Raw genomic sequence first — 13,761 nt, 5'->3', positions numbered from 1 at the left:
AGGTAATGGGTGATTCTAGATTATGCTTTTTATACTGTATATATGCTACCTCTTTTTTCAAATACTTAAACTTTGTTCTTTTTCTTTCAAGGACAGAAAGTGTGATCTGCAAGCTTTGTTGCTTTGTTTCTACTGGTTGAGATCATGTTCAGATATATTTGTCAGTGTTCTTCTGTACAGACATTTTTATCGTACCATTTGTGACTTCCCGTTTTTTAAAATGTAACTTGTGTTTGCATCTATTCAAAGATGCTGAGGGCATTTCAAATGCAGTACTCTTCTGAAGTCCCAGGCAGCAAATTTTGCAAATCACCATGGCAATGTGCGTGTGGGAGGAAGGCTAGTTGGAATCTGCATTAACAGAATCTGTTAATATTACATATGCTCTGTGGCACTAGCACTGCTTGTTCTTTGACATGCATGTTCTTTGACAGCACGTTCTTTAATTAAAAACAAAGTAATGTGATGGAATTAAAAGCCCCTATTGTCCGATTTTTAATCCTTTTTTGTGTGTGTGTGTGTTTTTCTGGAACACATCTACTGAAATCATCAGATGTGGGTAACTGTGGAATCTTCTTTCTGTTCAGAAAATGGCATATGATAATCTTGTAAACTGGCAAAGAATCTCCACAATTTCTTTGTTTCCTCTCTGAGATGTATGGATAGACTTAAAAGTCATTTTGTTATACCTGGAGATGTCTACCAAGAGCACTTACTACTGATAGTGAACGTCCTAGCGATTTCTGCTAAAATGTTGTGAATGTTTTAGGTTTTGGGTAAGCATATTTGGATTCTTTTGTACTTGCCGTTGTTTTCTCAGACACAGAATTAGTTCTGAAGTATCTTCAATACTAGTTTAGGGGTTTTTTGATGAAGGAGAACTGTGTTCTGTTCTGAAACTGGTTCTTAATTGCCCTTAGTCAGTGTTGACGACAGATAAACTTATAAATGCCTATGAGTTTGTAGGAAAAGTGGATAAAAGTTAAAGCTGACCTTTCTTGTCTCTTTCTTACTGTAGTCCAAATAAACTTGGAAAAATTGGAGACTTGGATGAAGAATAACTTATTTTCCCCATTACTATGTTGGTTGTCTAATGTCTCAGAGTAGGAGAACAATAAAGACTGAAGGATGTAGAGGGGAAGCTGAGGAGTGGCTGAGGTCACTCAGTTTGCTGGACCTGGAGGAGAGTGAGGAGAGACAGAGACCTCATTGCAGTCTACAACTTCCTTGTGAGGGGAAGAGGAGCAGCAGGCATAGATGTCTGTGATGACCAGTGACAGGACCCGAGGGAATGGTATGAAGCTGCTGTGCTAGGAGGGGTTTAAGTTGGATATTGGGAAAAGTTTTTTATCCAGAGTGTAGTTGTTTCCTGGAAAAGGCTCCCTTAGAAAGTAGGCACAGCACCAAGCCTGACAGAGTCCAGAAGTGTTTGGACAGTGCTCTTGGGCACGTGCTGTGACTCTTGGGGCTGTCCTGTGCAGGGCCAAGAGTGGGATGATGATCCTTGTGGTTCCCTTTCAGTTCAGCATATTTTATAAGTCAATTAAATTGGAATTACTCGCAATAATTTACTAGCTTAGAAATACCAACCCACTGCTATTGAGATTCATAGGCATTGATACAGGTTCAGAATGCAGACCAAGTCATTATGATTTTGTTAGATGGCCAGGGAGAGTGGGCTTCTTATCTTGTTCATTGCATACGTAAACCTTACAGCAAAACGACCAAGGATGGGGGGTTGAGATGCTCTTGCTGTATCGGAGTTCAGATGAGTCAGGATGTTCACAAGAGCTGCCTTTACCACCAGTGGGGCAGAGTTATTAGCCTGGTGTGACGTGAACATTCAGACTGTCCTGAACTTGGGAGGTCATCTGGAGATCTGAGCCATCTGTGCGTGCATCCACATTACTTGGTGCGTTTTGTTTTTACAATGCTATTCACTTGTTGTACACAATCTGCCATAGTAATAACACTTATTACTGTGATATTTTTCTTTCAAAATGCCAGGCCTCCTTTTGAGAGTGCAAGTGTGGGAAGTGATGACTTTGACAGTCTTTGCCTTAGGAAAACAAGATGTTTTTTCAAGGCTGCTTTTGCAAGGGCTGAACATCACTGTATATGCAGTGTAGTCATTTGTATATCTAGTGACTTGGTGGCTCCATTTTTTTGCTCTTTGAGGATAAAGATACTTGCTGTCCACTAGATTATCTCTCTTTATAGTTCTTTAAAAGACAAAACTTGAGCATCACTAGGGCTTCAGACAGTGAGCTGTTGTAGTTTCAGGTGGGATTTTTTTCACTGTCATTCTCTTGACCTGTCTACGTACAGGATCTGTAGTAGCACACAAGTTGATTGTCACCTGGGTGATTTAAAGCAGACAGCTAAGGGATTCTTGGTATTAGATTTTGAAGAAAAGATTTAAGTAAACTACTTCCTTTATCTGATTAATCAGTGAAGTTACTCGTGTCAGGTTTTTAAAGTCTGTACTGGCAGGTGTGAAAACAGAGTACCTGCTCTGGGAAGCATGCTGCTAAATGCACCTCCCTCTCACTCCTTGGAAAAAAAGAAAAGCCTTTATGGTAGTAAAATAATCTGAGAAAGAAATATTAGTACAGATACTTTTTCTTTCACTTTAGAAAAGTTTAGCCTCTCAAACTTTGTAATACATAGAGAGTTTCTCCATACTCAAAATTCAGTGTGTCTAATTAAAGTAAAATACAAGGCTTCATCCCTTGGGTAGCTGAATTTCTGCACTTTCTGTTTCTGATCCCAAGGTACCTTTCAGTCTTCTCCCTAGAGTGTTCATACAGTGTTAAGTGTTCATCTTCTAAAGCAGACATGTGTGTCTCTGATGAGGCAAGGAATTTCATTAGAGAGAGAAGAAACAGGAAAGCATGATGCCAGTACAGATAAACATGACCTGGACACCAGTGTTCTGGGTGGCTGACTCCTACTAGTTTCTTGGAGAATTACTTGCCTTTTTTTTTATGACTTGTGGGGATTTCCGGAGGCCAGCCAAAATAAATACAAGCATTATAAAGTATTGAGATGTCTTGATGCTGCTATCTTCTAAGGATCTCTTGAGAACAGTATTTGAAGTGAGGAAAAGGCATTCACCAAGTTTAAATAGGCTACTGTCCCAAGTCCTCTTCTAGGCTAAGTTGGTGAGTAGAAGTATCTTTCTCCTAAAGAAACAGTGTCTTTGTCCTAAAAATGTATCTTAAGTGTAAACTCCATCTCCATTTTGTCCTCTAAGGAACTCTAATTTTGAAATTTATATCCCTCTGATTGGAGTGGGAAAAACTTAAATGAACCTTTACAATTTTTTCAGCTTATCTCTAATGTTACATAACTTATGGCTCTTTTGGTGCCAAATATGCACAGCTCTAAACTCACTGACATTTCACTGACTCCATTCATTATGGTTCTGTATAATTAATTGCTGTGTCAGTTGCAAGCTTCATAGTGAAATAATAAAATATGCTCTATGGTCTGTAATTTTATGTATGCATGTGACTTTGCCTTTGACTAGAATAGAAAGAGGATTGTAAATCTCTTTGTATGAGAGACATATGGTATATGTCTACAGAGATAAAAATTACTTAGGTGCAAGATTATTCATCGGTATTTTTTCCATTTTTGTTTTTAAGAGCTTTCAAAAGGATGATGAAGTTCTAATGAAGACAGTGAAACCCAATGCAAACTTTAGATTTTTATATTCTAATGGATGAAACAGTGAAACTGCTGAAGTTCACTGGTTTTATTTCTTCCAACAGACAGAACTGAATGTTTGCAGGCTATTTAACTGTTCATGTATTGTAAATTCATGGACTCTTTAGCTTAGAAAATATTTTTCTTTATGGTACAAATATATTTGTAAAGTTTACACTCTACATGGGTAGTGTTTTCAAGTTCTGCGTCAAATTTCAACCTGTTTTGTGTAACTTGAGAACAACTTATTAGTGTAGCTCCATAACATTTTCTGATCTCTGAGTTTGATATTTAGGAATAGCAATATTAATTTTATCAATTCTGTTGATGCTTTTGATGCTTTTATAGCTGTTCCACTAAAATACACTTCTTTGGCATTGAGGTTCTCTAAAATAATGTGTCTCTCTTATTGCAGAAGCACCGTACTAATAATAATGTTTCACTTTTCCAAGGGAACCCATATCTCATTTACCCTATTGGTTTGCTTTTTGTCATCTTTGTTTCCATACACAGGTTTTATAGTGAACTTTTCATAGAAGGCTAATGTGACCTACAAGCTGGGATGGACTAAGTAAAATAAGAAATTGTCTGAGCAGATATCAGGATGACAATGAAATCAGCTGTTAATGTGACAACATTAGTGATTTCTTGTAACTGGTTAAATCAGTAATGTAATTTTTATTTAGAAATACAGGCTTGAAAACAAGGCTTCACACAAGCATACAGCCTCAAATTCTCACACAAATGATACCACTTAGACAAATGTTTGTTGTAACAGGCTTTTTTAATGAATGTGATGTGGACAGGTCTGCTGAAAGCTGTCCAGAGTTAATAGAAAGTTGGCACAGCTTGATTAGTAGTTTGCCTTGGCAGTACCTGCAAACAACTACTTTTCCCACTCTACTGTCATTTAGTAGCCTTTTGAGCCAAAAGCCTACCATTTATAGAAATGATTTTGTTAATTAAATTGTCCATTAGGATGTAGGTTTAGTCTACAGGCTTCATACATCTGGGTTTCTAAATAGCTGTGATGTGATGGCTTAAAACCAGTGGTCCAGATCATCTTATTTCTGACTGATTTTTTGACATGTTATTATACAAGGATGGCTTTCACTGTTCTGTCCTGCTGCTCTTCAGCACGGCCCTAGATTTGTAATGCTGAAGCTTAGGAAAGTCATGGTGTCTGTTTTTCTTTAAGGAGAGGGGTGGAGGAAGACATTTGGCTTGGAGATTGTAACTATAGATATTCTTATATCTACTGTTACCTCATTTGTATAAATGTTATTATATATTTAAATTGTTTATTCAGAATTGGTCTCTACATGCTTAGGATGTTATGTATGCTATTGTTGTGTTTTCCTTGCTAATTTCTCATAATGCAGTTTTCTCTCAGTGAAATTTATTAATATGACTCTTTCTCCATTTTGCTTTCAGTTACATTGCATTTGAGTGAGGAGATCTGCATTTAACTGCAGGTAAATTACTTTTTTCTCCTATCTATGTATCAGATATTGTCCACAGAGTCTTTAACTAGAGGGTAGTTAACTTTCAATGACAGTTCTGTTATGAAATTGGCATCTACTCCAAAATACATACTTGCCATTCTGGATTTTTAAGGATTTTATTTGCTTTCATATTGGACTTTCATAGCTCTTGGCATGTAATACTATGCAAACAAGTTTATCCCTTTTCCTTCACAACATTTTTCTTTTTGTTTACCATTTTCTGCATTTATAGTCTATTTTACCTGCTCTCATCTGCCTTGGCTCTTGGTTTCTAGCCCATAATTTTTCTGACAATCTTCTCTCAAAACTACATGGGCAAAGATAAAAACCCCTTTATTTTATTTTTAGAATCTGTCTTTGTCAGTCTGAGAAGAAAGAGAAGACTCAATTCCCTATTTTGTAAGCAAGGAAGGGCTCAGATATGATAAAAAAGCCCCTACTAACAGTCAGCAAGCAAATGCCTCACCATATAACATGAAGGTTAAAACATGGGGAACCTCAAGTGTAGTAGCAAGATGGAGTTTTTCGTTTGGGGGATTGTTTTGCTCAGTTTTGTTTTGGTTATTTTAATAAAATCTGCAAAACATTTCCCTGTCTAATGTAGGAAATGTACAAAATTTCATTTACTACCACATTTACCTTATTTTTATATGCGCATTTGAAGTGTGAACAAGATTGTTTAGCATTTTCAGCTTTCCTCAAAGGCTTCTGTCTGTTTTGAAACACATTTCTGATATGTCAGTGCTGTCATGACTGTCATTGCAGGTGGAGGCTCTGTGAATGCCAGGGTATTCCGGTTTGTTTGGGTTGGGTTTTTTTGAATAGAGGTTTAACAACACTAAATATTCTGCTGCTACTTCAAGTAGCAGTGATTCTTCTTGTCACTCAGAGCCAGCTCTTATGAACGTGTTTCTGTTATTGCCTGCAGTACTTGTAATCCGTCCTTCCTTTTACTGAGAACTGCTGAACTCTGTAACAGATGTCATGGACATAATTCAGTAACAAACTTGTTTGCTAAACCTCACACACTTCATGGTATTTAACTGCCAAGTTACACATTTTTATTGGGAGCTAGTACAAACAGTTATTCCCTGAACTACCTGCTGTTACCAGTAATTTGAAATTTGATCACTAAGAAAGATTGTTTAGCTAATCTTGCAAAAATAATGTTGGAATATACATACAAGTCCCACACACCGTTGCTAATATGAAAGTCTGACCCTATCAAAGGAAGCAGCCAAAACTAAGGAGATACTGCTTTTGTACCCGTGTTCCTTATTTAGTTCATGTAACTAGTGTCAAACAGATGCATATATATAAAAATTATTTGTATATTTTAAAGAGTGTGTAAATGTACTGGGATATAAGAATGAAGAGGACCTGAGGGTGCACAAGTCAGTGAAAGTTTTTTTCAGCACTACTGTCAACCAGGTAGTCCATAATCCTTGAAATCATTTGCAAGTGGGAGTAGCTCAGTCTACTCTGACACCTGTGGTGCTTTGCAAAGGAGAAGCCTTGGAGGAACTCCTGACTTTCCGTCTTGGTAGCTGTTTTTTTCCTAAAACCGTGAAGGTACATTGCTTTCCACTGTGAATAGTTTGGATTAGGTGCTGTAACAGATAGTAGCTTAATGCTGTTTTTTTCTGTTTTTTCCTCACTCTCTAGATTTGGGGATACCTTCACTGAATAACTTGCTGCTTAAAGAAAGTAACAGAAGTTGGGAAATTCAGGTAGGCAATATTTTCAGTTTATTTTTCACTTTAAATGTTGATACAAATATGTATGACAGATCTGTATATACTCATTGTGGTACCAAAACCATCAAAGCATGATATAGATTTTAACCTTACTAAGATTGAATGTGGTTTCAGGGCACCTCTTGTAAACTCTAAGCAGCCCCTGATAAGCCTCTGATAAGAAGTCCAACAGATTTATGATATTCAAGCGTTCTTTTTGCTCATAATTAAATACAGTTATGTTCATCTCTAATATAATAGGAGGTCCAGGTACTTTGTAATGCTCAATAAATGTAACAAACTATTTTTGACAGTGTTGTCTTGCTGCCCCAACAGGCTCTGGTATTCGTGGTATGTGCAGCCACATACACTTCAATTTCTTTTCCTGATTTTCTTACCAAGGAAAAGTTTTGATGGGTTTGCTAATTGCATCTATTTCAGTTCCACTTCATTTGTTTCAACTAAGGCTTCTAAATAGATCTCCAATAGCTAATTCTTATATAAGATGACAAAATTATTTTGGAGTTATTTGTGTAATAATTTTCATGGCTTTAGTAATTTAATTTGCAACTCCATATAATACAGTGTTGTTTATCCTGGTTTGCTCTGATTTTAAGGATCCATCCAGCTTTAATTCACTGCTTCCTTGTTTTTCCTTCAAGTACAGGTGCTTTGATGTTGTGTTAAATAATGTGTAGGAATGGCCAGTGGTTTTAATTACCTGAATTTGCCTCCACCAAAATTCTCAGATAGATGTACTCCTATTTGGCTTCAGTCACTGATAATGATTGTAGCACATTTATGTAGCGTTAGTTGCTGTGAATTAGAGAATACCAATGGAACAGTTAAACCCTGAAACTACTGCTGATTTCTTATGAGCTCAATTCTAAATAGCAGTTTTAATTTTAGAAGCTTGTAGTTCTCCTTTAATATTTTTATTTACTGTGTTCATGTTTTACTTTCTAAAGATCCAAATGAACTGTGTGAAAAAGGATTCTGTTGGATATCAGTACATTAGAAAATGTACATAAAAAATCTCTTACACATAATGTTTCTGCAGAAATAGATATAACTTGTGGAGCACATTGCAAAAGTTCTCCATGTAGTGTTCTATTTTACCTTTCTTTCTGCTTGGGATCACCATTCATGTAGTATGTAATTCAAGTAGCAGTAAAAATTGATGCTTTACCCTAGAAATACTCAAAGTACATTGAATCGTGTTTAAATACTGGCAAAATTACATTTTACACTTTAAAATACTGGTTAGTGTTACATTTTCTGTTTTATTCTTCCTGTCTCCCTTCCCCCATGCTCCTTTGACAACTCTGAAGTGTTTTCAGTACGACTCATGATACCAGACATGTTTGGGCTTATCCTTCATGTTCTACACTTCCTCTCCATTATCACCTGATCTTTTTAGCTCCGATTTCGCTATTACTTGTAAAATGCTTCTGCCAGAGAGTCTGGGGAAGAAAGTCTGCACAGGAATTTACCCTGGAGAAGCATGTGACAGAAAGGTGATTGTATTATTAGCATGAGAAACTGAAATGTAAGTGACATTCCCCACTGGGAGCAGGAGCTGCAGCCTGTTGCTGGCCCTGCAGCTCCTCCCCTGGCCTGCTGCTTGCTACTGGGACTCTGGGGCATCCCCAGATGTTTTGTATGCCCACCATGTGAAAAAATGTTCCACTGCAGAATGAGAATGGGTTGTGCAGATGGGGAATCTCCTTCCTTCTGACTCTGTCAGGAAAGGGGAGAAAGAAAGAAATCGTAGCCGAATCGTAGTCAGTAGCCCAACCCTAAGGTAATTTTTAAATAGTTTTAAAAACTGCCAGCCCCATAAAAATTCACAGCCAGAAAAATCCCGGCCTGTGAGGGTGGATGGAAGGGGGAAGAAGGAAGGCAAGTGGTTGGGTGGCATGTGTAGGGGTGATAAGGGTAGGTAAAAGATGGTGATAATGTCTATTTGAGAAGGAAGTCTCAAACAGACATCATCTTAGCCTCTGAGTCTAAGACTCAGGGAGAAAAAAAGAGCTATGTTTAAAGCCAGAGAGAAGCAAGGGCTGTACGGCAAGTGAGGGCTGTCCTGTAAGCAGCAGCAGCAGCAGGAGGGCACAGGGATGGATGACAATTGGTGCAGAAAGGCAAAAAGGGAAGAATCAGAACTTCTGGAGCAGTGGTTCAGTGAGTGGTGATCCCCACTGGAGCAGGAGCAGACAGAAAGCAAGGAGAGCTCCACAGTGCAAAGATGTGTATTTCATTCTTGTGTCAGAAACAAGTGAAGTGCAGTGGGTGTTTCCAGCCGGTTGGCTGGCCTTTCTGTTCAAGCTCCAGAAGTGCCTGCAGGAAGCTTCAATCACAGATCAGGAAGTACAGCCTTCCTGACTTGCCTTGCTGGCAGCTATGAAGTTGGTGACAGTAAAATCTCCATAAACACCTTATGATGGGGACTATTCCAGATTAAAAAAAAAAAAAAAAAAGCCTTAGATCCTAGTATTTTTCTTCATTTATCTTAAGTTTTTGAGGTTCAGAAATTGAAAGGATGTAAGATAGTGATGGACGATGCTCTAGCACCATTTCCTGCTGCCTCCTTGCCTAGAACCCTGCAGCTTTTCCTTTCCCTGCCTCACTGCAGTTGCGTGGGTGGCCTTGCATCTTTGTTCACGTGCCAGAGTTTTCTGTCGCATGACTCTGACCACGTGCTTTGTGGATGTCCTTCCAGTCATGTGAAGCAGAAGCATTCAGGCTTGTGGCTCTTCTTCATAGTTAGTATATTCCTCATCTGGCCTCATGATACTCTTAAACATACACTTTCCAACTGTTTAGGGAGAACTTAAAAAAACTGAACAAAACCCTTCAAAAATGTGTTTTTCTCAAATTCTTCATTCTCATATTATTCATCCACCAAAGTTCTAGAATACTGAGGTGAGGGAAAAGATGGGAAAAAAATTCTCTCTTGAAAAGGTAGTGTCAAAACTGTAAATTACTTAAGTTTGGCAATGTAACTTTGTTCCCTTCATGTCTGGCACTAAAAGCTGGTGCAGCATTCCTGCATTACTCTTTGCATCCAGAAGCCCTACCCTAAAATGCTGGTGGACTGTTTGTGTGTTGTGTGTGCATCTTGATGCCACCACACATCTTCAAAGTCTCGATTATGTCTTTGATGTTTCCTTGCTTTTTATAGGATTTATTTTCAGATTTGGTTCATGGGCTGTCTTTTCTGCGCAGGTTTTTAGTTTCCTGCATAAGGAAATGTTTAGACTTCACCCACCACACTTTCAGTAATTCTCTATGACTCTAATTTTCAGTTTAATAATTGATTCATTAATTTGGAGCAATGCCAAAAGGAGAAATTTTAGTTCATTTATGTAACTGAAATTTAATTCAGTGCTTTTAAAGTAAAAAGGGCAAAGGAATTTAACATTTTGTTTCGTGAGGGACTTTTGCTTTTCAGTGCAGCTTAACTACCTTTAACTTCTGAGTTCATACGATATCATCGTATTAATCCTGTAGAATAACTACAGTAACAGAGGTAGAAAACCTTCCTTCTGTTACTCCATTTCAGATGCCCATTTGTGCAACACATTTCATTACTGCTGGCTTTTGTACCATCTGTATTTGTATCTGACTGTCCTCCAATTCCTTCGTTGTTAAAATTGGGTCAAATCACTGGGGTGCACCTGAATTATCTGATGATCCAGCTTCTCATATAAGTGTTCAGAAATGGTTTAGTTTATTTCCCTGAAACATTTTATTTGCATTTTGAGATAGAACACAGCTGATTCAGCTGAACTATATTAATGTGAAAGTCCACAGTCAGTTTGTTTTCACTTTTCACAGTATGTGGAACTTGAAGCACAAATTCTCTGAAGCTTTGTGGCTTTGGAAGCCATAAAACAGAGGAAAGATAGGAATTAAAGTTTGTTAATAAGAGAACTGCAGTCATGGAAACCAGATTTCATTATACCTGTCTGTATGAAGAGTAGTAAACAAAAAGTAGGTTAAAACAAAAAGTAGAAAAGTGTGTAGGGAATATTGGTTGATGTCTAAATTATATACTTAAACTGGTTTGCCCCTCTCTGTGCTGTAATGGGTAAGAAAAGGAAAGCACAAGACACACAAGGAATTATGCTGGGAAATACACCTGCAGGATGTCTAGTTTCTGTAATTTGAAATACTGAATATACACTTGAGAGATCTTTCATTTTTGGAGTTTTATAATTCGAATCCACTTTATATGACAGATCAAATAGTTCTCTTGTATAAGTGTTTTTTTCTCCTGGAAGTTGTATGCGATGATCTTTTTCTTAAATTGGCTAATCTTACGTACAGTGGGAAATAAGACTTCCTGAAAATCCCATTTCCTGCCCTCTTACACTGTACTTTGCAACCCATTATTTTTTTTTTTAATATGTGATTTTATACTGGAAAGAAATGACACAAAGCATAAGAGTAAAATTCTGGCTTTTTCCACCTTGAATAATCACATCCCCCAAGAAAATGCCCTGAAGTCCATTCAATACTTAATGTTTGGGACAAAGTGCTCTCTGCAGAGAGAATGCCAAGGACAAATGTCCTGGGTGTGCTTGAACATTGGCATCCTGTTTCGTGGGAGAGCCTGGGCAGTGTTAATAGTCCTTGTTATGTTTACTGTTTGTCTTCTGTTCATCAGATTTGTGTGTGCAATGCTGTCTGTTCTCTAAGGCTGCCAGACAATGCATCAGTGTTACACAGTCAGATTAGACTGGTGTAGAAACGAAATAATTAAGGACTCCTATTCTGCAGCATGAAGTTACTTGAAATACTTAAAACCTAGGAAGTTAGGTAGCTCAAATGCAGAGAAAAGCTCCTTTGAAACCTTAAGAGCTGGCTGAAAATGAACACAAGCAGGGGAGATCCGTTTGTTCCATTAACATATCTAAATGTTCTTGAATTGTGGGTGGAGCTTCTAATAATGCAGCTGTCCATTTTCTTGAAAGGAAAGAAACGGATCCTATTCTGTCCTATATGAATGATCTAGTACAAAGAAGGAAAGAGCAAGTAATGAACAGACTTGTACTAATGGCAGGATTTAAATTTCAAGTTCATCTTTGCCACACAAAATAGTCTTGCAGTCTGTATTTTGGACCAACAGTTGGTGCAGCACACTGAAGGACACAGAATGGATTATATTCTAGCTTTGTTCTTAACATTATGTGCAGCTTACTGTGTACTCCCTTATTAGGAAAAGCACTTTAACCTGTGTCCTTGAAGGAGTGATGTCTTCCAATATGCACTTGTTCAGAGTTTTGGCACATAGACTCAGAATACTGTCTTGAAAATTTTGGTAAAGTTTTCCTTTGGACATGCAGGTTTTACAGACTTCTTGCTTCCTTTCTGTCACTTCACAGAGACCTAGTTTGCATGTCTGCTCATGTCCAGAATTGTTTGACTGGGCTGTTTGGGTGCTGCCTTATGTCCAGGAGACACTGATCCTGTTTCTTGGAATATACTTCATTCAAATCATATTAGGCTTACCATGAGACATCACTTAGTTATGTAATTAAAAAAAAAAATACAATGAGTGAAGCAATATCTTGCTGCTCCTGCCCCCCTTTAGCATGAAGTAGTAGCTGTAGTTTTTTCAAGAATCTGGTTTCTTCTTTTGGTCAAGGCAATTCAAAAGAAACGCGTCTTGTCTTTAAGTCTTTCTCTGCATTGAAATGTATATCAGTCTTTAATCCTTCCAGTCTTTCTTCATTCCCAGTTATTAATCCTAGCAAGAATGTTTCCTGTTGCTGAGTAAATTGGGGAGGAAGGGTAAGTAGGCCAGTATTTCCATTATTCCTGTTGCATAATAAGATCTGCGTCTCTCTGACTGTATTATGCATGACTGACCCTCCGTTTGGGGCTGGTTTGTTAGACTTCATTTCAAGTGTTTGTCAACGTTTTCTTTGTCAGTCATGCTGGGCCTCACGTGTGGATCAGTTTGGAGGCTCAACTGCATTTGTACATCCTGGGCACATTCACTTGTTGGTGCATAGTTGGAAGACCTGTAAGAGTGGATGGCCTCAAGCTGTAACTTTAAATCCCATTGACAGGCAGAAGAGGAGTGCTGCTTTTGAATTGTCTCAGGCAGGAGAATGGTGGGGAGTTTCAGTAGCTTCGGTGGGGTTTTGTTTGCTTTTTAGTTAACATGAGTGAAGTAAAAAATGAAAAAAAAAAAGCTCCCTTTTTAAGACCGGTTTATGCAAGGTAGTGCTAGTGTTGTGGGAAAGATGCTTTTGCTGTAGTAAGGAGGAAGTGTGAAATGGCTCTTCTTAAAGAAGACTACACGGGTGATAGTTACTTGTTCTCTCTCTCTCTATATATATAACCTTAGGCAGAAGAGGGATGGGAGGCACAAAGAAACATTGTGATTAATTGCTGGGAGGCTGAAGCGCCAGAGGAGTTGTTTGATATGTAAAGTAGCAAGCTAAATCTGTAGCTGAGTAGCACCTGCATCTCAAAAAATCTGCCAGGAATGAGTGGAAACTGCTGGGTACTTGGCATGTCTCACAATCTGACTTTCCATCTGAGTTTTGAGATGCTTCTGACATAAGGGCTCTAACTTGAGAAGCCACAAGGGACTGCTGTATTGAATGTTTTCTGCCTTGTAATGGACTGTGATTTAACAAGTAAATGAAAAGCCACACAATAACATGAATCTCTGGTCCCCACTGATTTTAAAATGCAGATCCCCAGACTAGTGTGTATATAGGTGTTACTACTTGATTTAGTTGTTGTAATGAAAACAAATCCATGGAAGTTTGCTGAAATTTCACTTTGTT

The 13,761-nt window shown here is 38.0% G+C and overlaps 1 protein-coding gene across 1 annotated transcript in view; it reads left to right on the top strand.

Annotated features, from left to right (window-relative positions):
• CDC42SE2 (CDC42 small effector 2) overlaps positions 1 to 13,761 on the top strand; it is an 81,656-nt gene that overhangs the window by 8,118 nt on the left and 59,777 nt on the right. The window contains exons 3-4 of the mRNA XM_063422444.1: positions 5,146 to 5,186; positions 6,882 to 6,946. The gene's annotated coding sequence lies outside the window, so the exon portion shown is untranslated. The remainder of the gene's footprint in view (positions 1 to 5,145; positions 5,187 to 6,881; positions 6,947 to 13,761) is intronic.

Source organism: Prinia subflava, chromosome Z (assembly GCF_021018805.1).
Source record: "Prinia subflava isolate CZ2003 ecotype Zambia chromosome Z, Cam_Psub_1.2, whole genome shotgun sequence".
Taxonomy (NCBI): Eukaryota; Metazoa; Chordata; class Aves; order Passeriformes; family Cisticolidae; genus Prinia; species Prinia subflava.
This window is presented reverse-complemented; position numbering and strand designations above follow the sequence as displayed.